This window comes from Saccostrea echinata, unplaced genomic scaffold (assembly GCF_033153115.1).
Source record: "Saccostrea echinata isolate AGI-Se365-2 ecotype Australia unplaced genomic scaffold, CSIRO_AGI_Sech_v1 ptg000023l, whole genome shotgun sequence".
Classification (NCBI taxonomy): domain Eukaryota; kingdom Metazoa; phylum Mollusca; class Bivalvia; order Ostreida; family Ostreidae; genus Saccostrea; species Saccostrea echinata.
The window spans coordinates 7,395,702-7,423,681 of record NW_026889772.1 but is presented as its reverse complement, the minus strand read 5'-3'; the positions used below and the strand labels follow the sequence as shown (position 1 = coordinate 7,423,681).

The 27,980-nt window shown below is 33.2% G+C and overlaps 1 pseudogene; it reads right to left on the bottom strand.

Moving 5' to 3' along the window:
* Positions 1 to 39: 39 nt before the first annotated feature.
* Positions 40 to 27,458, bottom strand: LOC133191642 (VWFA and cache domain-containing protein 1-like; annotated as a pseudogene).
* Positions 27,459 to 27,980: the final 522 nt, after the last annotated feature.

Here is a 27,980-nt window from a genome sequence, read left to right as displayed (position 1 = left end):
GTTATAATGTAAAGACCACATTGAATTTGGACATTTTTGTCAAGTTGTGTGATCAAACACAAAGTTATGATGGTATACAACGTTTCCAAACTGTGTACGTGAGACATACGGGGTATCTGGAAACACTCTGGTGACGACATGTGTGTATCCATTCTCTGTTGTAGGTACACTGTCCGCTCTCACTGGAAGGGTGGAGGGAATTCTTTTGGATTTCAAATATGTTTTTCTTCTTTTCTGTCGTAAAATTAAGACGCTTACACAGGAAATCAAGCTGAGAATAATCACCACAGAACCGATGATGAGAAATGTAGAGATCCCAAACTTGGAATCTGAATGGCGTCGATTTGATTTCCCATTATCTGTTAGGGGAAACCAAGTTTAATTGGATTTAAAATAAATTGATTAATGATGAAGAATATAAGGTCATTAGCATCATTAACCTTTTTAAAACAGGGATTTTTTTGTACATTCTATCTCTTGTTTGTTTTTTTAAACATACAGGGGTTGAGACGATTTTTTAAATCAAGAAAATAAAAATAAACTAATATACTCATGATAGAGTGATTTAACCTATAATCCAATCGGGATATGGAAGTGTAAGTCTTTCGTAAGAATACACAAACATGGTAATCGGATTAAGGACAGTGTAAGCTACCAGGCCCCATGACCATAAACTGAGAAGACTTAAGTCAAAATCTAGACTTTGATTATCTTGATTTTAATTCAACAAACATGTTTGAAAAGTTGCAAGGTTTTTTTTTCAAATAGCGGTATTCAACTACAAACATTCGATGAAACTTTTTAAGTCTGTTCTCAGTTTTAGTATAGGGGCCTGGCTGTTTTACAGTTATATACCTGGAGATGTCACATCAGGAATAGTAACTGGACATTACTGAATATTATCTTCACGTTATATATTAACTTTTGTACAATACTGTGACATTCTGTTGAAGCTTTTTAAAGCTTATGTTTAAATTATAATGTATTTTATAAAATACCAGGATTTTATCAAAAATTTATTGTACATTGAATTTGAATGTTTACTTAAATCGGACTTGTTTGTTCCATATGTAAATTAGTATTATGTATTGTACATTATAGAGTACGATCAACGGCGCTCTTCTTGAGAGCTATGGGAGAGCTATGATGAGACACTATACGATCCAGTACTCTTTGTTAATTAAACTCTGAAAACATTTTTACTTGTTGGCTTAAATTTTGCATGTACACGCATAGCAAAGGCTAGAACACAATACATTATAATCTGATATAAATGAAATACTACAGACCAATAAAGAAATAATCAACTAACATTTAGGTTTATTAAAAATAATATACCTAATGCATATTTCTACATACAATATTATAATTATATTTGAGTAACACAATAATATTTTCATTAAATTTCGTTGTCAACACATTAGACAATTCTTATGATATCCTACCTTGTCCATTATAACTCGGAGGAGAGTTTCCTTCTATTCCAAAATAACAGTTGTCCTGGAGAGTACAGAATTCCGATTCCAGTGGTGTTAATTCACTGGACTTGGAACACCAGCTACAGCCAGCAGTGTTGTAACAATCCCTTAAAATAATAAACTTGTTCAATTACCAGGTTTGTCGAAGCAGTCTTTAAGACATCATAAATGAAGCTTAAGAAGCAACAAGAAAACTGCAACAACAGAAAATCTGCAAATTAGACTTCTACCAGTCATCAGTGAAAACAATATATTTGAAATGCGTGATCAAAAGCCTTCAGCTCTTATTAGTCCCCTACCGGTGAAACCGGTCAGTCTGTCTGTCAGTCTGTACATGTACCACTTGGCTGATTTTTGGTATGTGAGTGTGTCTTGATGAGTTACAGATCAAGTTTGCATTTCGTTTCGCTTCATTGATTTTTGACGGAATTACGACCTTTTAAATTTTTACGGGTTTTCCGCAATTTTCTTCTAAACGCTTGTAGATATTGAGCTGATTTTTGGTATGTGGCTTTACCTTGATTAGTTATAGTTCAAGTTTGCATTTCGTCCCGCTTCATTAATTTCTGACGGAATTATGGCATTTTCAATTCTTAACGGGAACCAGATACACTTGCCGGTAGGGGACTAGTATTGCTAATGCAATACTCTCAGAATGCTTGTTCCTGAATGTCTCTCATACTCAAAGTATAAGTAAAACAGTTTATTACTCCATAGCCTCTTATAAGATGAAGAGAGTAAATAAACCATCCTGACAGAATGCAAATTGTCACAGTTTTGCTAGAAACGTTATTAAAACCCATGTTTACATTGTTATAGTCTCATAATAGCCAAGTTATGACGTCTCAAACGCTCAACTATGACATCTAAGCTAATATGACACAAAAAGAGAAAGACAAAGGGAGATCAAAGAAAATTTAATAAAGCGAGAATCAATATTTTTGATTTTGGAACATTTTTAATATTTTCACCTGTGCTTCGCACACATAAAAATATCAACAAATAATGTCCCACGAATGTTGTCGTGAAATAAATTCCATATCCAACTTCAAAACATCGAATATCCTCTATAATATTTTCTTTCTAAAAAGGCGCAATAGCCTTACCTTTTTGACTTTTTATCTGAACATTTTAAGTCAAAACACTTTTGTACATTGTGTAATCTATGATTTTCTGGAAGCGGTTCTGTCTTGACTGTTGATGGCCCACCAACACATAAAGGAGTATGCCGGGTATCCCTATAAAATATCACAGGGATGTAAACTGATTTTAAAACAACAGTACGTGATTGTTCCCATTTTGAAGTATGATTTTAATACATTAATTATATAAAGCCGAAATTTCACTATATCTTTGTGATTGTTGTCATGCACACGTTTTACTGCATGGTTAATCAAACTTATAGCATACATGTTAATGAAAGATTTGCAAGAGAGATAAACATCTGTTTTTGTATCAGTAATGGCATCCCGATAATCTTCGGATAATTTAGAACTTAACTTGTAGATTGTTTCAAAGTCATAAGATAAAAATCATTTTGTATATACATGTAAGATATTTTTACAAACCTCTCCCATTTAATATGATTATCACAGTAATCAAAGGACGTTGTCTTGTAACATAGGCACTCACAATCAGCTTTATTTACACATTGTTGGTCAGCGGGAAATTCACTAAAGTTCTATAGCACATAAATTATTAATTATAATGATGTTTTTTTTTCAAAAATAAGACAAAAATCTATGCAAAACATTTTCTAAATAAAATCTTTGATTAAACTGATATTATATTTTAAGATTTGTCCGAAATTTTTTGTGTAGTTTTAGAAATTAATTGCATGAATATCCATATTTTTTGGAGGGTCTTTAACTTGAAAAGACCACTTTTTCGACCTCAAATGCTACAATACTCTTATCAAAATAAGTATGTGAACCCTTAAGCTTGTTATATTCTAAACAATAAGAATTCTAATTTTGGGAAAATATTATAATCAATCTATTTATGATGGCGTGCATATATTGAATGTTCCATCTCGAATGAAATAATTTTTTTCATAATTACTCTATCGTGCTTAAATAATGAAATCCGACAAATAGCTGTTTGAAAGGAATATCTCTGCATTTTGAATATGCTTTGCAAACATTTTATTAATTATAAGAAAGGCAGTCATTGAAATAAATAATTTAATTTCTTGGAAGTCTTTAAGATTTACCTACACCACAACATTGAACTTGTGTTTTGAAGTATTGTTGATTCTCCACCAGAATAAATAGATTACTTTTTGATACAGGAAACAGTTGGTAATCAGAGTTTGAAAACTGAGGATGAACTGACGATACCTGCAAACAATTTTCAAATGAAATAAATAAAAAAAAATAAGCCATATTTGCAAAAACAAATCTTATCTTAATACATTGTTTTTCAACACTTACCTTAAACATATACTGTTGTCTCCGCTTATGCACATCTAAACACGACTGTCTTCTCATAAGACCGTTTTCCAGCATGTGTTTTGCAATGGAAGGCTCCTATGAAAAGTAATAGAAATATTGTTTAAATCTTTTTATGGAATTTAGACAATTTTATCGTATATAAAAATACTAGTTTGTTCTCGTATACTTGGCCAAGTTAAGGTTGTTTTGCCGATTTTGTCATTGACGTATAAATTAGATGGAACCCAGATCTTTCAAATAAGGCAAATCTTTATTATGAATTCAGTCGAGGAGTATACTAGGTGGGCTAAATATGAAAGTGGAAGACCTTGATACTCTGTCAGAGTGGATAAAGAGTTTTAGATTTATATTACAAAACTAGAAAATTAAACGGCAAAAAAACTATCTATCCTATTTAATCCAGAAATGATTAAAGAATTAGAAAGACTACATGAAAAATGTGTTTTTGTTTCGGCTGATAAGGGTCTTTGTTTGTGAGGCTCATTATGATAACTGTATTGTAGAAGAATTCGGATTTTTATTCCTAATCTGGTAATCCAACCTATGTTCAGAGTTCCCTTTCAAAAGATGAAATTCTTCAAAATCACCTTCCAATTTTAAATACTTTTAACATTCCAGTCAATGGAAGTAAATTTGATCCACCGTACCTATACTGCATTCCAAAACTTCATAAAAATCCTTACAAAGATATACTACATTGTCCAGTAAATGTTCAACCAAGCCCCTATCTTTACTCCCCACCAAAATATTATTTGTTGTGAAGGAGAAACTTCAGGTATATTGTGAAACTACATTATCTGTTTGTGGTGTAAATCAAATGGGGATTCTAAAAAAAAAAAACAAAAACTTTTGGAAAACTAAAAATTCTCAAAACTTTGAAAACATCAATAGCATCAAACAATTATATTTTTCTACCTGTCATTGGTCATTTGCAAAATTATTTTGTTAAAAAAACATTCTGATTGTACACACAAGTACTCTGAAGTTGATATTAAAAAGACTCTTGAGTATCTGATTGACAATATCTATGTGGTTTTTGGAGATCAGGTCTTTCAACAATCTGTTGGTATTTCCATGGGTACCAATTGCGCCCCGCTATTAGCAGACCTGTTTTTGTATTCATATGAAGCAGAATTTGTTCAAAATCTTAAACATGAAAAGATGAAATCACTTGCTGTGGCCTTCAACTCGACATTTAGATATATCGACGACGTTTTGTCAAATAACAATGGTTATTTCTATTTTTATGTCGATACGATATATCCCGGTGAGCTTGAAATAAAAGATACCTCAAAGTCTGACACATCTGTTTCATATTTGGATATTTTACTAGAAGAAGACGTTAATTGAAATCTAACAACAAAGCTTGATGATAAACGTGACGACTTTATGTTTTCAATCCTCAACTTCCCTTACTTATGCAGCAATATACCTTTATCACCTGCATACGGGGTTTATATCTCTCAGTTGATTCGATACGCAAGAGCATGCTTTAAACAAGGTAGGTTATTGACAAACAAGTTGTTGAAACAAGTATATCAGCAGTGTCGTTTAAAGTCATCATTTAGTAAGTTCTATGGTTGATATAATGACCTTGTAAGCAAATACAATCTATCATTAAGTCAAATGCTGACTGACGTTTTTCATACTAATTGTTAGGCCATTGTTTACCCACTGAATTGTCGACGGAGTTTTCCGTTATTTCCCGATCATGACAAGGAGCACACGGCGGGTGAGACCGGTCGGTAGGGGATGCTCACTCCTCCATGGCATCTGATCCCACCTCTGATGCTTTAAAGGTCCGTGTTTCCTCTGCTCCAAAAATTGTATTGTTTAATGGACTTTTGAGCATGAATACTGTTCGTTATTACCATATATTTCATCTTGTGGCTGGTCATCTAGAAAATTACTTTGTTGAAAATCATTCTGATTCTATATACAGGTAAAAGTACAGATATCAAAAAAAGATGCTGAAGTTCCTCATTGACGATATCTTTGTAGTATTTGGATACCAGATCTTCTAATAATTTGTTGGAATTGCCATGGGCATTAACTGTTAACTGTGCTCCGTTATTTGCCGACATGTTTTAATTCAAGTGAAGCAGAATCCATTCTAAAACTTCTACATGAAGAGAATACTCCTTCTGTGGCCTTCAGCTCGACATTTAAATATATCGACGACGTTTTATCAATTAACAAGAGTTATTTCCATTCATATGTCGACTCGATATATCGCAGTGAGCTCGAAATTAAAGACACTAGAGAGTCTGTAACTTCTGTTTCATACTAGCTTTAGAGGATAAAGGCCAATTGATAATTTGCCAATTAATAACTAGACTGTATGACAAAACGGGATGACTTCAGCTTTTTCATCGTCAACCTCCCATATTTACGTTGTAATAATCCATTACCTGCATATGGTATTTGTGTCTCCAAAATGATTTGATACGAAAGAACATGCCATGAGTCCGATCAATTTTTAAACGGAGGCAAGAAAATGACAAATAAGTTAATGTTACAAGGTTTTCAACAACCCCGTCTAAAGTCGCAAATTCTACAGTCGTTATAATGTCCTTGTTTGTAATTACAGCATATCGTCGGGTCGTATTTTTCCAAAATGTTTGTTATTATTTGTTAGGTCTTTGTTTTATATTTGTTATTTGACTACGAGGAACTCCGTATTCCTGATCAATAGATAGGGCTCACGGCGGGTATGTTCGGTCAACAGGGGATGTCTACTCCTCCAAGGCACCTGATCCTGATCCCACCTCTGGTGTTTCCAAGGCCCCGTGTTTTTGCCTTATTCACGATTCGTTTTGTTTACTGGATTCATAAGCCTGATCACTGTTCGTCATCTTCTCCTTTTACATATTAAATATATATAGTAATATTTTCAGGTTAACGCTTTTAAAAGTATAATTTTTAAAGTACAATTATTTTTAGAGCTTCATTATTTTCAAAGCGAACTTATTTTTTACAGCGAATTTATTATGTTTAGAGTATTATTACTATTATTACAGCATAATCATTTTAGAGTATTTTTATTTGTTATGACATTACGGTAACTGATCGAATTTGTTCACGGATATAATTCGTCCCCTTGAGAGGGTACATTTAAAAACCTATTTATGAGTTATAATTTACCTTTTGCGTGATATGGATGTCTTCAATATTAGGAAAATTTGTTGAAATGTCAACAAAATCATCATGTAGGACAAGAATTCCACTGTCATCTATTACAGAACATCTACAGAGAGAAGGCAAAGTCTGCTTAGTAAAAAAGAACGAAAAGTTCATCTCTTTTAATGTCATGTCCTGTCCACACGAAGAGTTTAATTCGAATGAAAACTAAGTAACTGCACATTAAATCTAAACCAAATTCGTCTGCACGATTTAATGCGAATAACAATAAAAGTTATTGTACAATTAAAACAAATATCTCACCTTGTTGAAATTTCTTGACAAAATGAATAAGATTCACTTAGTAACTGATAGAAATAAGTAATCGAGATATCCATGGCAGCCACACCGATTACAAACGTATTGTTATTCAAAATCCTAAAACAAATTTTAAAAAAAGTTGTGCGTGAGTAGATCTAGACAACAGGTAATATGATGTTTAGCTTGCATGTAGTAAAAAAAATGGGAATCGATATAATTGGACAAACTTTTTCACTTTTGTCATGGAAACAAAAATGATGAATTTCCATTGAATTTTTTTCTTTCCTTAAAAGTTTTCAAATTGCATAACATTTACGTTTGCATGTCTATCCCCGTTTCTGAGGTTTTAAATTTCTAAAATGGCCGCCGTTGCCATGGAATGGGCATAATTCAGAAATAAAAGTTGCTTATTCTGCGTTCAACTCCAATATACGAGATAGATAACTTCAGTCAGTTCGGATTGACATTTTTATTGCTTGCAATAACAAAGTTTCTATTTGAAAGTTATATTTGTGTTTGATTAATTCATAGTTTACAAAAGTAGGTAAAATATTTTTTTTCATCTTTACGTTGATGGTATAAAAAAAACCCATGAAACATAAAGTGGACTTATTTTAATTTCCGAAATAATTAAGTAATAGGCTATATCCCGAAAAGAATAGCTCCAATCAAAATTACTACTTTACTATGAAACATACACATCTTTTCCGAAACATCTTAATTGACAGGTGGTGTTATAGGACTTTCCACAAAGTCAGCATTTCGCAAATTCTATGGTCAATATAATAATCTTGTTTGCCAATACAACCTCTCGCAGGGTCGTATTTTGACTGACCTGTTTCATACCAATAGTTAGGCCATTGTTTTTACTATCACAGGGTCGTATTTCGACTGACCTGTTTCATACCAATAATTAGGCCATTGTTTTTATACTAATTTCGACTGACTACAGATTACTTCGTTTAACTGATCATTACAATGGGCATATGATGGGTGTGACTAATTGACAGATGATGGTAACTCCTCCTAGTTTTTAACTGATCATTATAAAGGGCATATGATGGGTATGATCGATTTACAGATGATGGTTACTCCTCTTAGTTTTTAACTGATCATTATAAAGGGCATATGATGGGTATGATCGATTGACAGATGATGGTTACTCCTCCTAGTTTTTAACCAGTTCATGATGCATATTGTTTACATGATTGAAGAGATCAATGTTCATCTTCACTTTTTTTTCACTCATTTACCTAGTTTCTATTGTTTTCGAAACAGTAATAACATGTCCGCTTCCCCATAAATCAAGATAAGGACCAGTTATGACGATCTGACCTTGCCTTGCAATGGATCTTTTGTACCTGAAAAAAAGTCATTTTAACATAATCCTGCAATTGTGAAGTACCCTGGATTAGATTTAATTGTACACGTGTTCTCTCTCTCTCTCTCTCTCTTTATATATATATATATATATATATATATATATATATATATATATATATATATATATATATATATATATAGCTTGATATAAAAACTTACCCTTCATGATAAACTGTGAAGGGTTTCATAGTAGACTTAAGTTCAGCGGAAAAAATAGATGCATCTAATAAAAACTTTTGGGAAAGAACGACACCTACCATGGTCTCTGAGTGTGATCGTAATTTTGGGGAAGCTGAATACCCGGGAACACTCTTAAAACTCCATCTTCTGTCCCCAAGTAATTCCATATTGAAGAATTATGCTGAAACCGTAACCATAGTTGCTCTGCAAAATAGGTTGCAGTTACACTCTGAACTATGGATGTCTGAAATATTAAGAATCATTTGTAAGGATTGTTGAGAATTTATAGTAATGATGCGGGCCAGTTGTAGCGGTTGTGGGCATAGCCCCCAATAATTTTGCCAGTATATACTTAACTATAGAAAATTAAGCTTATATACAGTTGTGCAACCCCACCCCACCCCCGTTTATTAATTTAGCCAGTATATACTATACATTAGAAAACAAAGCTTACTTACGAGTGCGTCCGTTCATTATACCCCATTAAAAACGTTGATTACCTCTTTTTACTCGTAAAGAATATCTATTACCACCCCCAACTGAAATTTTTTCCTCTAACTCAACTTTTTAACGTACGTATACACAACAGGCAATAATCTCAAGAAAGAATTCACTTTTCCTTCAGCAATATAACTAATATGAAAAATAAAACATTAAAAGAAGCGCAATTGCGCCCCACCCCCTTTAAAAATTTGGTCAGTTTATACTATACATTACAAAACAAAGCTAATTTACGGTTGCGCCCATTTATTTTACCCAATTTAAAACGTTGATGACCTCTTTAGACTTGAAATATCGGAAATGGATCCGGAGCTTTTAGATCTGGGGTGTCGATCATTTGTTTTACATGTCGTCCACAAACAACAATTTGTTTAAATTTGCAAATGACAAATTATTTTTAATTTTCCAAAATGACATACTTGTAACATTGAAATCTAATTTGTTTTGAACGTACATTTATTGTACATGTATTAGTTCAAAGACATTTAAACTTGTTGATTTTCTCAAAGTATTGTTCAATTGTTGGTGAAATTCAACAAATATGAATCATGTTTTTATTCAGTTATGAAAATAAACATATGTTAATGTATTTTTTTTTTTTAAAAAAAGGTGATCTTTACAATTTAAATTTGTATCAGTATAAAAATCAGTTGAAAGTATATCATTTAGGGAGTTAGCAAGATTCTAGTTCCTCTCAATCAGGACTATTTCCTTCGGCTACGCCTCGGGAAATATCCTAGACAATTGTAATCTTGCTTACTACCCCAAAGGTATACTTTAACCGTATATTAAGATAAATAAATTTTAGTTCAATTCCTTTTGAACTACACCAGTGTGGTCATATTGCAGTCACGCAGACTGCTTAAAGCCAATATGCGTTTGTTTGTTGTTTAACGTTCCTCTAGAGAATTTTTTACTCATATTGAATTAAATCCTATAGAGGTTTGCTAATTTCTATGTTAAAAGCTAATATTTCACTTTTACAGTTCGTGAGGAAATAACTGTACAACCAGGCAAATTTTCATGCAGCGGTAACAAGCTTCTTTAACAATGGAGACCTTTGAGTAGTCGATTCAATCAAACCAAACATATGATGGAAGCATTAACTTCTATTTTCTTTTGCCTATTTTTTTTCCAAATTGTTATATTATATTTGACATAAAACATTTACATCTACATGTAGTTTTAAAACCCTTACAAATTGAATACGTTTTATCAATTTATGAACCATTTTAAAACTTCTTTAATGTATCATGTACCATTTGTAGAATTAATATTAGTATTACATTTTTTTCCATTGAAAAATGTTTTAAGAGGGATAACTCTTACTATTGGTTGTATTCTTTTCTTAAAAGCAAATATAACATTGTGATATTCTGACTTAGAAAGCAGCGCCCTATTATGTTTTCTTATATGAATTTGATATGTTTGACACTAAATATTATTTTCATATACTAATGATTTTTTTAATTTTATGTTTTGATGATAAATCATTACTCTTCCTATTCTCTGTGCAAAAATTTCTTCATATCATGATCTGAATGATCTGACATTAAAAGCATTTATGTCTTCTAATGCTAGGCAAGCTCACCGCAGCTAGTTTTTGCTTTTGTATAAATCAAATAAAACACTTTCATAGAGATGAATTATGTCCTTTTTTTAAAATGATGGTATAAATGTGAACAATTTAACACATAAGAAATCAGACTCACAAGCTCTGATTGCAAGTTAGGTAAAAAATGATAATGCCTGACCACCACCACTCCCCCTCCCCTCCCCCCCCCCCCCCAAAAAAAAATGATGGGAAGTTAAAAAAATGAGAAATTTAGAGGGTCACAGCTCCTTAAAAGATAAATAACTTCAAATTGTTTCCTTTTAAAAGTAAATCTGTTAACAAATACCAGTGTTTCAAATTGTGAATTTATGGACATGACAAATATTTTTACAATTTCTATCCCACAGTTCAGACCTTCTCCATAAAAATAAATAAATAAATAAATAAAATAATTAATTTAATTAATTAAATAATTTAATTATTTATTAAAAATTGTTTCAAGGTCAAACGAACTCCATGAAATTAAGTAGTATTTCTGCTTAACATAAGTTACATGTTTCTCGATCCATTTATGAAATATGAAGAGAGCGAACAGTAATCAAGTTCAAAGTTCACTAAAACAATACAAATTTGCAGAGCAAATACGGATCTCTTAAAGCATCAAAGGTTGGATCAGGTGGCATGGAGGAGTAAGCATCCCCTGTCGACCGATCGCTGTCCATGTGCTCCTTGTCATGATCGGGCAAACAATTCAGTGTGTCAATAATGGCTTAAAAATTAGTATGAAAAACGACAGTCAGAATTCGACTTGATGTTAGATTGTATTTGCTGTCAAGGTCATTGTATCGACCAAAGAACTTGCGAAATGCTGACTTTAAATGAAACTGTTGTTATCCTTGTTTCATCAACTTCTTTGTCAATAGTTTGCCTCATTTTAGAAATTGTTCGTATGTAGAGCATGCTTTTGCGTATAGAATCAACAGGCAGACATAAACATTATATGAAGGTGATAAGGATATATTGTTACATAAATATGAGAAACGACGATAGAATAATTGAGTCGTAATAAAAACTGAATTTACATAAAGTTTTGTTATTAGGTTACCATTAACGTCTTTTTTGAAGTAAAATATCTAAATATGAAACAGATGTGTCAGACTCTGTGGTATCTTTTATTTCAAGTTCAATGGGATATATCGAGTCGACATATGAATTGAAGTAACTATTGTTAATTTACTATACGTCGTCGATTGTGATTGATTGTATGTTGTTTTACGTCCCATTCGAGAATTTTTCACTCATATAGAAACGTCACCATATACCGCAGGGATCGACATTAACGGTTGTCCGATTGCCCGGGGCAAGTGAATTCTCAGTTCGGGCAAGTGAAACTGCTGATGTACTTGTCCGATCGGGCAAGTGAATATTTCTGATAGATTTTTTAAATCTAACATTAGTTTATAAACAAAACAATAAATGAACTTTTGATTTCTACCAGGAATATGACATTGTTTTTGCATTCGGAAATTCCTAGATCATACCGTTTATCAAAAAATCGGGTTCGTTATTCCGTGTTTCTTTCGTGGTAGCTAGCAATCTCCTACGCAGAGTTGTCGTTCGTTTCTCTCTCAGACACCTCTGCAATGGGCATGCGTCCAGATTTTTGACATAACGTAAAAACATAACATGTCAAGGATTATTTCAAATTAAACTTATAGTATTAGATCTATTTAGTAAATATCTATCTTTAAGGACTATCATTAGCTCAAACATTTAATTATAATGAATTAAAAGAAACGCACTATTTCTCGTGCTTATCACTGTAATAAAATAGTTTATTTATTAACTCACAGAATATAAAGAACACCAGTTATTCTTGGCGCACGATGTATTCTGATCAGGATATGTATGTTTCGAAACATAGTAACTATTTTCCTTTGGCGTTGCTTCAATTTTTCAGAGGGAAAAAATCAAAATTCACAAAAAGATTGCATAAAAATTATTTTCAAAAATACGAATTTTATTTTTAAGGAAATATTGCTGCATAGCAGTGTGACTTTACAATTATTTTTTTTAAAAAAAAGCATGGGCAGCAGATCAATTTTTTTTTCTGGCACTTAACTTGCCAAATATAAAGCAAATTCTCACTTTATTTACAATAATAAATTAAAATACCAGTTCTCTTCTTTCTAAATTTTGGGCAACCAAGTTTTGCATTTGGACAAGTCAAAGTTTGAGTTCACTTGCCCGAAGGGCAACTGAATCTGAAAGTTAATGTCTATCCCTGATACCGGTGAAGGGCTTCAAATTTAGACCTTTACTCGGCACTCAGGGTTATTGAGCAGTGAGGGATCTTTATCGTACCAACACCTGCCGTGACATCGTTGACAGCTGCTTTTCAATAAAAATGGAACTCGTAAATTTACTTACCTTGTCACTGGTCATTTACAAAATCATTTTGTTAAAAAGCACTCTGATTGTACACACAAGTACTCTGAAGTTGACATTTAAAAGATGCTCGAGTTTCTGATTGACAATATCTATGTGGTTTTTGGAGACCAGGTCTTCCAACAATCTATTGGAATTCCCATGTGGAACAATTGCACCCCCTTATTAGCAGACCTATTTTTGTATTCATATGAAGCAGAATTTGTTCAAAATCTTTTACGTGGAAAGAAGAAATCACTTGCTGTGGCCTTCAACTTGACATTTAGATATATCGACCACGTATTGTTAATTAACAATGGTTATTTCCATTCTTATGTCGACACGATATATCCCGGTGAGCTTGAAATAAAAGATACCACAGAGTCTGACACATCTGTTTCATATTTGGATATTTTATTAGAAAAAGACATTAATGGTAATCTAACAACAAAGCTTTATGATAAATGTGATGACTAACTGTTCAATCGTCAACTTCCATTACTTGTACAGCAATATACCCTTATCACATGCATACGGGGTTTATATCTCTCAGTTGATTCGATATGTCAGAGCATGCTCATCAGCAAATACTATCTATCATTAAGTCAAATGCTGATTGACTTTTTGTTAGGCCATTATTTATACACTGAATTGTCGACGGATTTTTTTCGTTATTTCCCGATCATGACAAGGAGCACAAGGAGCGGGTGTGACCGGTCGGCAGGGGATGCTCACTCCTCCATGGCACCTGATCCCACATCTGATGTTATAGAGATCCGTGTTTGCTATGCTCTTATTTTGTAATGTTTAATGGACTTTTGAGCTCGAATACTGTTCGCTATCTCCACATATTTCATTTTTAAGGTCTCATCCGAAGGACCCTCATCTCTCACTTCAACGTGCCGAGTCCTTGGCGAAGAGACAGGTGCTACCTATATTTATCGACTTAGGTCAGTTGCGGCTGAGATGGAACTCACAACCTTCCGATCACGGAGCGAGCGCTCTATCGTCTGAGTTACCGTGACGGTCGATATATCTAAATGTCGAGTTGAATGCCACTGCAAGTCATATGAACCAACCATGAATTTCACAATCTTGATCTATGTTAAACTTTCTAAATGATCTTGGATTTTGGAAAGGTAATGTAACAGTAAAAGTTATAGACACTTAAAAAGTAAATGATTCCCATCTTTTGGGTATTAGGATATCAATATTATTTTTTTTGGATTTGTTATACTGAGGAAAATTTTCAATGAAATAATTGAATTATGATGGTGCAATATGAAGTGTGTTTACATAACCAATGGGGTCGATATATTGTTTTTCCAATAATTTTAGAATGTTCTACGAATTTCTTTCATAACATAGGACATCCTTATACGTTATGATAATGGAAACTCTCAAAGATACGTACTTTAAGACCAGGATTGAATGAAGATTTTCCGGACAGAAAGTCTGTATAGGATAACACATCATAAATATCTTCACCGTTATCTAGGTAAACATCAGGTTCGAGGAAAGCTTTAGGAGTTAATACCACTGTCGAATGTTCTGAAACATTTAAACTATTTTTAAAAAATAGTTCTTTAAAACAAATTAAAGAATTTGTTTTCTTTGTGCTATTATATTGTGTAATATGATGATATTTGTACAGTTTATACCGAATAAAGATAACAAAAAATGTAACAGAGGGTTATTTATCAAATGATTTGTACATATAATCTATTTTAAGCAAATATATCACTAATATCTTGAATCTATAATTACATATATAGAACACTGGCGATGTTGTGAATAATTGACGAGTACCCTGTTTACACTTTCAGGGTTAGAATATTATGACTACCTTTAGATGCATACCGGTTGAAGTGATTACAAACTCGGTTAGTCTGAGACAGGAAGTCACGACGATGATAATGAAACTTCTCTGGCGAAGGAAATGAAGAATTATACGAAAGCTCGCTATCGCCTCCTAACACAACGACACATAAAGAGAGGTTTGTTTCCATTATCTGAAATCAGAGTATCTAGTTCGAAACGTTGAAATAAACATCATTAATATATATATATATATATATATATATATATATATATATATATATATATATATATATATATATATATATATATATATATATATATATATATATAAGTTAGTGAATACTTACTTACTTACATGATTTATGCAGGTTTCCATGGCCACTGTCATGGAATGTCATGAGCGCTGCCTCAATAGTATTCGCGGAAAAACAAAATGGCGGATTTTTTTAAGTATCAAATAAAGAAAAAGATTATCATTTTAAAATTCATCGATTGTTTACTAATTGAGATTTATCTCCCGTATACGTACTCACATGGCCAATGTGATGACGTATCAATGTTTTCGTCTGCTATATTTATCCATTGTTTATTTCCAACAAGGCATGCAAGTCAAGAGAAATAAGCTAAAATATTAAACAACTGGTTGTTGGTTTAAATCGAGAAAGGCACGGAAACTGTGAAATCGAGAGGTTTTTAAATTTATCGTAGTCGGCAATTCCTTCTTTATGGAAAAAAATATTTCGAAAGGAAATGTTGAAAATTTGCCTCGAACCGGCAGACCACCAAAAGTTACGAAATGGGCAGAGAGTAGACTTGTGACAGGAAAGAAGGAACCGTGAGAGACCATAGCGGGATATTACTGCTGATTTTAACACAGAGGAGCAGTAAATGTCCATCATAAGAATGCGCTGAGAATTTTACATGGGAACAAGGTTTCAGGCGAGTTGTGAGGGAGAAAATGGTTGTGAGGGAAGTAAACAAAAGAAAGATATTGGTGTCTTGCGAAGAGAAAATGGACAGTATATAATGAATGGAAGCAGTTAATATTTTGTGATAAATCACAGATTGTGATTGGACAGAATAATCGTGTGTTTGGAGCTCTCCAAATGAGGCTTACCATTCCGAGTGCACGTGTCCTCCAGCTCAGAAGCGAGTATCAATGAATTGGGGTTGTGTAACGTGGTATGTCAATGGAACTTTAAGCAAAGCTGAATGAAATATTAATGATGTAAAGAACGAAGAAAGTCTAAAAAACAATCTCTGGCCCGTTTAAGCCCGTCATTTCTGTAACAGAACTTACCAGGTTCAGTATGATAATGCCCCTGTGTATTGCGCACGAAATATCGAAGAATATTAACGTGACAAGAACTTAAACCGTTTGACCTGGCCTGTACTGTTACCAGATTTAAACATTATAGAAAAATATGGCTTTGCATAAAAAAGATCTTCAATACACTGCTCGAAACTTAAAAACTTCAGATGAATTTCTTGATGCCATTTACGAGCTTTGGACATCCTATCAACCAAATTATGCCCAAAATTTGTATAAATGACTTTCAGGAAGAATTATGGCAGTTATTCGATCGAAAGTTGCATGACAAAGTATTAAAGTAAGTGTTCATTAGGCGTTTGTTTACAACGTCCGCCATTTTTCCCCCGCGAATACTTTTGAGGCAGCGCTGTTGAATATTTGAATACAACAATAACAATACAAAAATAATATACAAATTATTCTATATAAACCACATTTAAAAGTTTTTTCATATGCTGTTCAATTTTAATAGCACAAGCCGATACATTACATTTCCGACCTGTGTAATCTTTAAAGTACTAGTACTCACGGGATTCCAGTAATAGGTTGACCACATTTTTCTTTCGTTTACTCCGTCTATAAAAATGTTACCGAGAGAGAAAGCCCTGGTTGAACGAATTTTCTGGCTTCCCGTCTCCCCTCTAAAAGTTAAGAGTTTTATTTTGGTTTTTAAGGTTTGTTTTAATTTTTTTAATTATTATGTGGAATATCAAATAAACTTGAATTTGACTGTGGTAAAAAATATGAATGACAATGGCAATATGCCAATCAAAGCTCATATACCCTTCTTTTGCATGCGACTTAATTATGTACAAACGCTGCAATTTGCCGAGAGTATAATTTCAGATGAAACATTGTAAAATGCTAGAGCTAAATGGGTCTTAACGGCCATCCGCGTATTACAATGTAAAGATCCATAGGAGTATAAATTAATACAAAAACTATGCAAGTACTTTTTTGTATCATACATTACAAATTCTTGTATAATTCTTTTATTCAAGTGACCTATCAATTACATTATTTACAGTTATTTAAAGTGACTCATCTCAGTACAATACAAATTTCCTTACAAGATCAAATGAGACCTGCCCCGCACCAGAACACTTGACCCAGTGGTCCAAAATTTCACAAATCTGGTAAAAACACCCTTGATGATTACAACTTTGTACTCTGTTTGCCTTCCCAGAAGGAGATTTTCAAAGAATTAATGCATTTTCACTTTATAATCAATAGAGCCCCGGCTGAACACCGTAAACCCTGATATATGGGCCAGGAATTTCACAATTTTGAAAGAGGCACCCTTGCTCATTATAACCATGCATTCACTTTGTCTGCTAAGTATACAGGGGAAGAAAGAAGATTTTCAAAAATTTATACATTTCACAATTTTGGAAGTTGTATCCTCGTTTATCGTAACCATTAAAGTAATTTGTATTCCTAAATACCAAGGGTCAGAAAAGAAGATTTTTGAAAGAATTTAATAAGCGTTTCACTAAATGATCAATAGAGCCCAACCCTAATTCCAAAACTTCTGACCCAGGGGCGATAAAATTCACAATTTTGGAAGATGTATCCTTGCTTATCATAACCATTTAATTAGTTCGTCTGTTATATATCCAGGGCCAGAGAAGAATATGACCCAAGGGCCATTCACAATTTTGAAACAATCACCCTTGTTCATCTACATCATGCACTTACTTTGTCTGCTAAATATAAGGTGGAGAGAAAGATATTTTTAAAGGCATATATGCATTTTCATTATATGATCAATGGAAACCCAACACTAATCAGAATATCTTACTCTTGGACTATGAATTTCACAATTTTGGTAGAGGGTTAATGCTTATTATAATCAGGCTAACAGTTTAAAATTTAAAATTTTTGTTCCCCTTCACCCATAGATGCTATCTGTTAAAATTGGCTGAAATAGCTTCAGAGGTTCCAGAGAAGAAACTGAAAAGGTTCGAATGTTAACACACGACGACGGAAGTAAACTGTTAGCAATAGGTCACCTGAGTGACCTAATAATGCAAAAACTGAAGGAAATGTAAGTATTTTTATAAAAGATTCAATACCCGCCTGATTCCTTCTTACAAAGCATGTAACAACGTAGTCTTTGTATTGCTCATATTTAAAGTTGCATTTTAGACAATCTTGAATTTAATTACCATAAAGTGTAAGCCTACTTAATCTCATATTCTTCCAAACATGTTTATTTTAAATATTTTCAATATTCCCAAAAACATATATAAATTTGAATTACCATATCTATGTTGGATTCGAAACTTCATAAAAATTCTTATAAAGATACAAAACGGAATGAAGTGAATGTTCCAAAGAACCTTCAATCAATTAAAATTCACGATTTTTTAAACCAAATTCAATAGCATCAAAATTCATTTCTTTTCACCATCTTACACAGCCATTCCTCGCGATAAATTAATTCCTGTTCAGTTCGACATTTAGATATATCAACGACGATTTGTCAATCAACAATATTCATTTTCATTCATTGATTCGACATATTCTACTGATATCGATATTGTGTTTCATACTTGATTGTTTAGCTGGAAAGAGTCACTGGTGGTTAACTCACAACTAAACTTTATGAAACACATGATGACCACACCTTTTAGATGGTTTGCTTTCCTTACATTATGTGCTTATATTGCAATATAAATTAATTATTTCTAAGGAAAAAGGTGAAGAAAACGAACAGTGATCGATCTAGAAAAAAAATACAAAGAATGTAAATCTGTGAACAGGGGCATAAAACATGTACCTAAGGAATTCCAGAGGTGGGATCAAGTGCCTAGGAGGAGTAAGCATCCCCTGTTGACCGTCTCACCCGCCGTGAGCCCTATTTATTGATCAGGTAGACGGAACATTCCGTAGTCAAATTTAGTATACAAAGGCCTAACAATTAATATGAAATTTGCCAGTCAAAATAAGACCCAGTGATAGCTTATAGTTGCTAACAAGGTCATTATATTGACCATAGAATTTAAGTAGTGTTGACTGACGTTTTCAATATAAGAAATATAATATAATCCAATACTCTTATAATGATTTGTCTACAGTTTACTCCGTTAACCAGATCAGGAGGGATGACTTACGGCTGGTGTGACCGGTCCACAAGGAATTCTTATTTAGTCCTCCATGGAACTTCATCCAACCTATTATGTTTACAGGGGTCTGTGTAGCTCTGCTCTTAAAGATATCTGCTCCTCGGCCAGGAATGATAACTCTTAAAATTGTTAATTAATTTAAAAGGTCATAAAATGAATCTTGAAATAGAAATCTTTTCGCGCAACAATTTTTATTTCATGCATCTCAATATGATTCAAGGTTCTTTGAATTATTAGTAATGGTCTTGTACAGAGTTGACACTTGTGCCCTATAAAAGCATAGAAGTAATGCATTTTTAAAGAAATTGAATTTCCTTCTATCATGCCTAAGATACCGATGCTTATGAGCATGATATCAATTAAGAAGTGATCTGCGATGTCTTGCACGATAACATACATTTGTAAGCTTCTTACACTACTACCGTTTACGGTAGCTCAGTCGGTAGAGCGCTCGCTCCGTTATCGGGAGGTCGTGAATTCGAATCTCAGCCGCGACTGACCTAAGTCGATGAAATATGGGTAGCAACTGTTCCTTCGCCATGCGCTCGGCACTTTGAAGTGAATGTTGCGGGTCCTTCGGATGAGACCTTAAAAACCGAGGTCCCGTGTCACGGCAGGCGTTGGCACGATAAATTTCCCTCACTGCTCAATGGCTCCGAGTGCCGAGTAAAGGTCAAAATTTGAAGCCCTTCACCGGTATATGGTGACGTCTCTATATGAGTGAAAAATTCTTGAATGGGACGTAAAACAATATACAATAAATCAACCAATCTTACACTACTAGTATGTGATATATCATAATTGAAGTCAATAGAAGAACAAATGTAAAATACCATATTAGTATACAAAACATGCCATTTTCTTTAAATGCCTGGATATCTATGTTTTTTTTAATCCTAAAATACATTTGTTGATCAATTTTTAATTAGAAAATGCATAGCTGATGACTTTATTCTCATTTTCTGAAAAATTATTTTGAGATTTATTAATTTTCCCTATATGATATGATTAATTAATAATAAAATGAACTTGAATGAACTTTGAAGAAATACAATGGGTAAATACACTCTACTTTGTGAATTCATAGACATTTCTGTAAGCATTTTGAAACACTTAATTGCTGATTTTCGGGACCTAGAGATCGTACTATCTAAATTTGTAATGTCTAGTTGGATTTTTTTTAGCTTGATTATTATTCGATTTCTTCGCATTTTATAATTTGGCAATCAATGTTTTTGTTTTTAGCACTTCAAAAACTACTGAACTGTCGTGAAATCTTTTTATGTTACATGTAGGCACTTACAAATATCCTTGACCACATGAAGTTCATTTGTTACTGTCATATTCCCCATGTTATTACCATGGCTACCAGTGTACCTGGTCCACTGTTAATCTCCTGAGTTACGACTACCATACGATAAATTGATTCAGTTTCTGATTTCCCCTTTTATAACCATGGCTACCAATGAACCTAGTCTATCGTGACGACTACCATAGGATAAATTGATTCAGTTTCTGACACCAGATCAGGTAAAAATACTTAAAGAGTTACCTTTTCATAGACTCAAGAATGGAAGCAACAGCTTTGTCCCTTTCAAGTGTTTCGATATCCACAATTGGATCATCAGAATTCAAATCGGTCGGTTTTGGTAAAGATGAGTGTAGGTATGTTCGTCCTTTGCCATCAATGACAAAAGTGTAGGAATTTAGACCACTCTCAAAAAATGATAGTTCTCGGAAAAGACTGGATAGCTTCAAGTCAATGCACACCATTCCAATTATAGTCCTGTCTTTTTTATGAAGTTGTGTGCAAAAAGATGTAATAAAACCTGGACACAGCATAATGAAAATATTCAGTAATTGATATGCTCTTCATACAGATTTTTTTCTACTACAGATATTTTTAAAAGAAATTAAACTGATTTTACAGTTTAAACATACTAGTACCTAAAGTAGATTTATCGTAGTAAGGAAGGGACACACTGAAACCATTCTCTGATTTCTTGAACGTTTTGTAATATGAGCCAAGAATGTCTTGCAGTTTCGAGGGATTGACAATCTTTCTGAATACACCTTTCTATTGAAAGTAAAATATATAATCATCAATTTACATTCAATATCCATGAGAAGAAATCAAAAAGAAAAAAAATTCTATAACGCTTACACGAACTGTTCCGTATTTGGGGTCACTTTCTACCTGTTCAGCCATCTTACGTAGAACATCAAAGGCCGTGGTGTTCAAAACTATGGCCAGAAAAGAAAAACAGTAACAGTACTTGGAAGTTTCACACAAATGTCATGAGAAGTTTAGTTTACAGATAATTCATTCAGGAAGTATTTCGTATTTCTTGGCAGTTAATTTTAAATTTTCTATTATATCGATGTGAATCTGACATCTGCAAGGGTAAATGAGGAAATTAAAACAGTGATACTCACGGTGACCTATTCCATAGGTAAAAATAGTAACACTATTGTTAAAACTTTTGTTCTCTTCTGCAATAGTTTTGACAGGATCTCCCCCAACAGTCGGTAATCCATCCGTCAAAAAAAGGACGACTTTTTCTGAGGAATTTAAGAATAAAACCATGCATTTACACACATATATGATATCATACTTTAAAAACTATATTCTTATTTTTTTTTCCTTACTTCATTTTTTTTTTTACTTTTGCCCATTGTTGAACAACAGCCTAGTGTAGTTTCCTTACATTTAATGTATTTAAAAATAATTTTTCAAATTTCAATTAGGAATGTTTGGGCATTATCAGCTTTGTATACAATAATTACGCGCAAATAAGATCTGAATCACCTCGTCGCACGCCTCCAGTCGTGGAATTAGAATATTTGAAGAACTTGAACGCCTCTCGTAGAGCCAGATCATAGTTAGTTCTCGCCCCAATCTGAATGTGCTGAATTATGTTCTGGAAAAACCGAACATTTTCTGGCGTCGCTTTTGCTAGTTTGGTTCCCACGCATTTCCTAAAAGCTGCACCCGGAACGACAGTTCCTGTGTCAAACACTACGATCCCAATCTAATGTAACAATCCCAGAAATAACATAGTAAGAAATACAACGTATATAATGTCAAATTGCATGCCTAATTAAATTAAAGATTAAACCATTTTTATTTTAGGCGGAAAGCTGCATAATAAAACTTTGCTATCATTAAACAATTTTAAAAATTCAAATAAGAAATCTAAGAACTATATCAATGACTAAAACGCCTTTTTTTAATTCGTTAATTCAATAGAATTAGTGTTTTTAGAGCAATACCCTGTCGTTAGCAGTGAGTGTTTCCAGTACAAATGTTACAGCTTCAATGGCTATCTGTAATAGTGATTTAGTTCCATGTAACGCTGCCATAGATCCTGATCTATCTAGCACAATCACTAGGTCTTTTTCTACTGGACTGAATGTCGATACATAGAGTTGGCTGAAATAAACAAGATTTGGTAAATGATTATATACTAGTTAAATATAATATATTATACAATATCAAAAAAATGATTTATTGTTAAGTAAATCACAAGTGTATCACATAAATTAAACTGTATATTTTGTCCCCTCCCCCTTATTGTATTAGAGGGGGGTTAATATCTAGTTTTTTTTAAGCCCCGTATCGAAGATTCGGGGGTATATAGTTTATGCCCTGTCCGTCCGTCTGTCTGTCTGTCTGTTCGTCCGCAAAAACTTTAACATTGCCCATAACTTTTGATTGGTTGGAGCTATGGCTTTCATATTTCACATGTGTATTCCTTGTGACAAGACCTTTCTTTGGGTACCATCATATTTGCCCTTTTAACCTTGCCCTTGGAGTCTGACCCTGTTTTGCAAAATTTTACCGAACGTTAACCTTGGCCATAACTTTTAAACAATTGATGCTAGGGCTTTCATACTTCACATGTGTATTTCTTGCAACAAGACCATCCTATGGATACCAACAGCTTTGACCCTTTGACCCTGACCTAGGAGTTTGACCTACTTTTGAAAAACTTTAATATTGGCCATAACTTTTTAACGGTTGTTGCTAAGGCTTTCATACTTCACATATGTTATCCTTATGATAAGACCTTTCTTTGGATACCAACAATTGTAATCCATTGACTTTGATCTTGGAGTTTGACCTACTTTTGGAAAACTTTAACCTTGACCATAACTTTGAGCGGTCGGTGCTACGGCTTTCATATTTCACAAGTGTATTTCTTGTGAGAAGGCATTTCCTTGGGCACCATTGATTTTTACCATTTGACCTTGAACTTGACTTACTTTTGAAAAACTTGAACCTTTTCCATATCAATTCAATGGTTGCTGCTAGAGCTTTCATATTTCACAAGTATATACCTCGAGACAAGACCTTACTTTGGATACAAACATATTTGATTTGCATTTGAGAAAGTTTAACCTTTGCTATATATTGCCATACGGGGGCATTAGTGTTTCACAAAGACATCTTGTTTTTTTTTCAGTGTTAAGGAGAAAATATTGTTATTTGGATTTTTCTACCTTTTGATAAATAAGCAAAACATCTAAAAACCCTTTCTTTTAATATTAATATAATTGTAGCAATTTGTTGAGTTTGTTGGTTTAACATCCCTTCGAGAATTTTACACTTATACTGAAAAGCCACCGGGCTACAAATTAAGACCTGGACTCGGCACTTAAGCCTCTGAGCAATAAAGGATCTTTTTCGTACCTAGTGCGACACGCGACCTTGGTATATAGGTCTCGATCAGAAGGACCGGTCTCCACGTCCCGTAGTGGGATTCCAACCCGCAACGTAAGATCAACTTACTCTGCGACTCTAGAGCAAACTCTCTAACCACTGCGCCACGCGGGCGACCAATTTATTGAGTTAATTTCCATCAAATTAATGTAGAAAAAATGTCGTTAATATAAAAGCCCTGTAGAAAAGAAATAGTACTGTGTGAATTGAAACAAGAGAGGCAAGAAATGTATTTGCAAACATTCACCTACCTTTGACAAGTTTGATACATTTCTCAATGATACTCTAAATTTCATTGGATGAATGCCTTTACAAGAACTTTGACCTTTCACCTGGTTCAATTAAACACAATACACCCTTTACCCAAAGCATTTTCTTGGTAACTGAAGTATGAGCCTAATGAACTAAACTACTCTATAAAAAGTCATGCTGCACAAAAGTTTGCTTTGATCTTGAATTCTGACCTTTTAACACTGAAGTCTGCTTGGATCTTAAGCCTTGACTTAGAAATTCACTGCAAACACTTTATTCATGGGTTGAATTATGATCCAGATTGGACGCTCTGGACATGAATTTATCTTATAGAGATGTTTTTACCGTTACCTTTAATCAACAAGGATTCTACACAGAAATCTGCTTTGATCCCAATCTCTGACCTAGAAATTCGGTTCAAGGTCATTGCGCACTGTTTACCAACAAGCACAGAATTGGGGAAGAATGATCCAGAAAGCGTCACGAGAAGGGAAAGTTAAGCTACAAAGTTTGTTTTTTTTTTACTTGGATGTTATTTGACCTTGATATCCAAAAAATCGGCTCAAGGTCACTGCATACCCTTTATTCAATGACATTTTATGGGTGAAGTTAAAAGAAAATTGGGCTATGGAAGAGAAAATATTTTCCACACAAGTGATAAAACACGGACAGACCGTCGCACAGGCTAGTCTCTATAGAGCAGTAACCCTTATTTATAGAAAAATAAATGAACAGTATGATTTCAATCTTAATGTCGGTATTTACCAATTCTCAGCTGAAAGCTGGCGACTTCAAATTACCTGTATTGTTTAACAACATCCGGTGAAATCCCATCGGGAGGGAAGGGGTAAATCATCATCGTTCCATCTTCCATTGCTAAAACCTGTCTGTTTACGTATTTGATCTGATCATTACTTTTCATGACATCAATCAAACCAGCGAGGGGATATGTCACGTTCTGTGAAAAAGCACAAAGCAATGTCACATAGGCAATGTTTCTATTCAACTGATATTCAGCAATTGTTGAAAAAACGTGGAAAACATACTTTTACATTAACATTCAGTGTAATTTTCCTTACGAAATTGATTAGAAATCCATAAGATTCAAACCCCTAAGTATAACATACACAGAACCTTATTACGGCGAGGTAGAATAGATAATAGGAACTATATACAATCATTTTTAATACATAGGAATACCAACATGCATATTGTTTGGCTCAATTTAATTCAAAACAATTACTTTACTAAATGATTGTAAAAATATATAAACTGTATTTTTAAATTTCATTTTTATTTATTTTCCTCGCGGTATTCATTTGCGTTGTATGGCTTTCTACGTCGAAACGACTCTTACAACCATTAACCATACTAGTTCCGAAAGGCGTTAAAGATAAAGATAAAATGAAATTAACATTTATGAAGAGAGAAAGAATTAGAAATTGTTAGTATAAGCATTGAATTCTTATTTTTTGATATCGCCGGTATTCAATGCGCGGTATTCAATTTGTCGGCACGGCCAGGTGCTGTTATACTACTGAGGACATCAAAAGGTAAGAATTCAATGCTTAATTAAAATCATTTTTGATTGCTTGTAGTCACTTTAGCTATTTTGTGTACGTTTATCACGAAAGAAGAAATTATGTTTCAGAAAAAAAAAACAATTTTCATATTGTTCACAGTTTTAGGACAAGCAGGTAAGTATAAAATGTTAGCTTCCCTCTCTGTTCAAACAACTAGAGGAGCAAGTAGTACATATCAAAGGGTTTTACTGTCATAAATATCAATACCATAGGTCTTGTTTTGTTAGCCTTACCCAGTTATTCACGTCGTTTTTCTTAAAATTAGACATTTCACATTTCTGCAGACCTTTGTAAGAATTAAATTCACTTTTATCACTTTCAGCAACTTCTTTGATGAGTTGTAGTGACTTTACGCTTTCCAAAACCTTGTGATTTATAGATGATGTTATCTAAAATAAGAAAGCAATACTTGGGATAAAGCCGGTGATTGTAATCCACAGACTTTAAAATGTTTTCAATGCCATTTTAGTTCAAATTTAGTACAAGATAAAATGTTACGGAAGTCTGTTATCAAATAGATTTCCTCCCTTTTTGAATTGTTCGTTTCACATCATAGAGTTTATCCTTCACACTTTATATGTCTTGGTGTAAATATATAATACATTGTTTTAAAGAAATCACATTTTCTTACTTATTTGTTCAGATTTTTTTCCCCGATTGTACTTCTTTTTAACTGTATTACGTGATCCCGCAAAGTTGATCCTTTAAAAATTCTAAATATCGGACTAATTCCCTTGAATTAAATTTTCTCCGGAATGGTGACATAAATCAATGTCTACATCTTACCTCTCTAGTGATTCTTTCTCCGTCCAGTGGGCGATGGAAATATTGGAGACTTTTGAAGAATTCCTAAATCAAACACATGTAGATGTTACACTGACTTTTGGGGAATATCAAGGATAAGAAATGTGTCATTGAAAATTTGTATTCAACTTAATTAATGCGTTTCGATTTTTATTTATTAATTTTTTCCCCATTAAGTATATATAAAAAGATTGCAACTAGAAAAAAATGTAAAGATTATGAATTCACAGATAGACTTTACTTGTTATATTTATGTGAGAGAGAGAGAGAGAGAGAGAGAGAGAGAGAGAGAGAGAGAGAGAGAGAGAGAGAGAGAGAGAATACCTGTAATTTGTTAAACTGGAGATCCTTTTCAATTACACTATTCAGTTTTTCTCCAAATTCTTCTCCTCCAGTCAAGCAATACATAAAAGTCATAACGAATTTGAAAATGTACAGATTTTTCAGAATCAAATTCATAGCTTTTTCTTAAATATTCATAATACCGAGAGATGTTACTGTCTTGTCCCTGAAAAATCAAAACAAAAATTTAAGTATTTAAAAGTTCATGATTTTTATTTTTCAATACAGAATTTATAATTGCACGATCAAAAACTCCTTTTTTGGACCATGGAAAGTCAGATTTCTTGAAAATAAAAAAAGAAAATGAAATAATACACTAGTTTTCTATTAACTATTGCTATTTTTTGATAATAAGTAAACATGATAAATATTTAATAACTGTTCAGTAAAAACAAGAAAAGGAAAGACTTACGCTATTTTGGAGAAGCAGAATGTTTCTTTTTTTCTCTTCCGTGTTAGTGTCAGTTTTTGATTTGTAAATCGACATAGAAAATGTTACATATGGTCATATAAATACGCTACTCTTCACCGATTTACGAAATTACTGTCGTCAAATATTAAAAACAGTTACGACATCGGTGTGAGTCTAGGAATGGC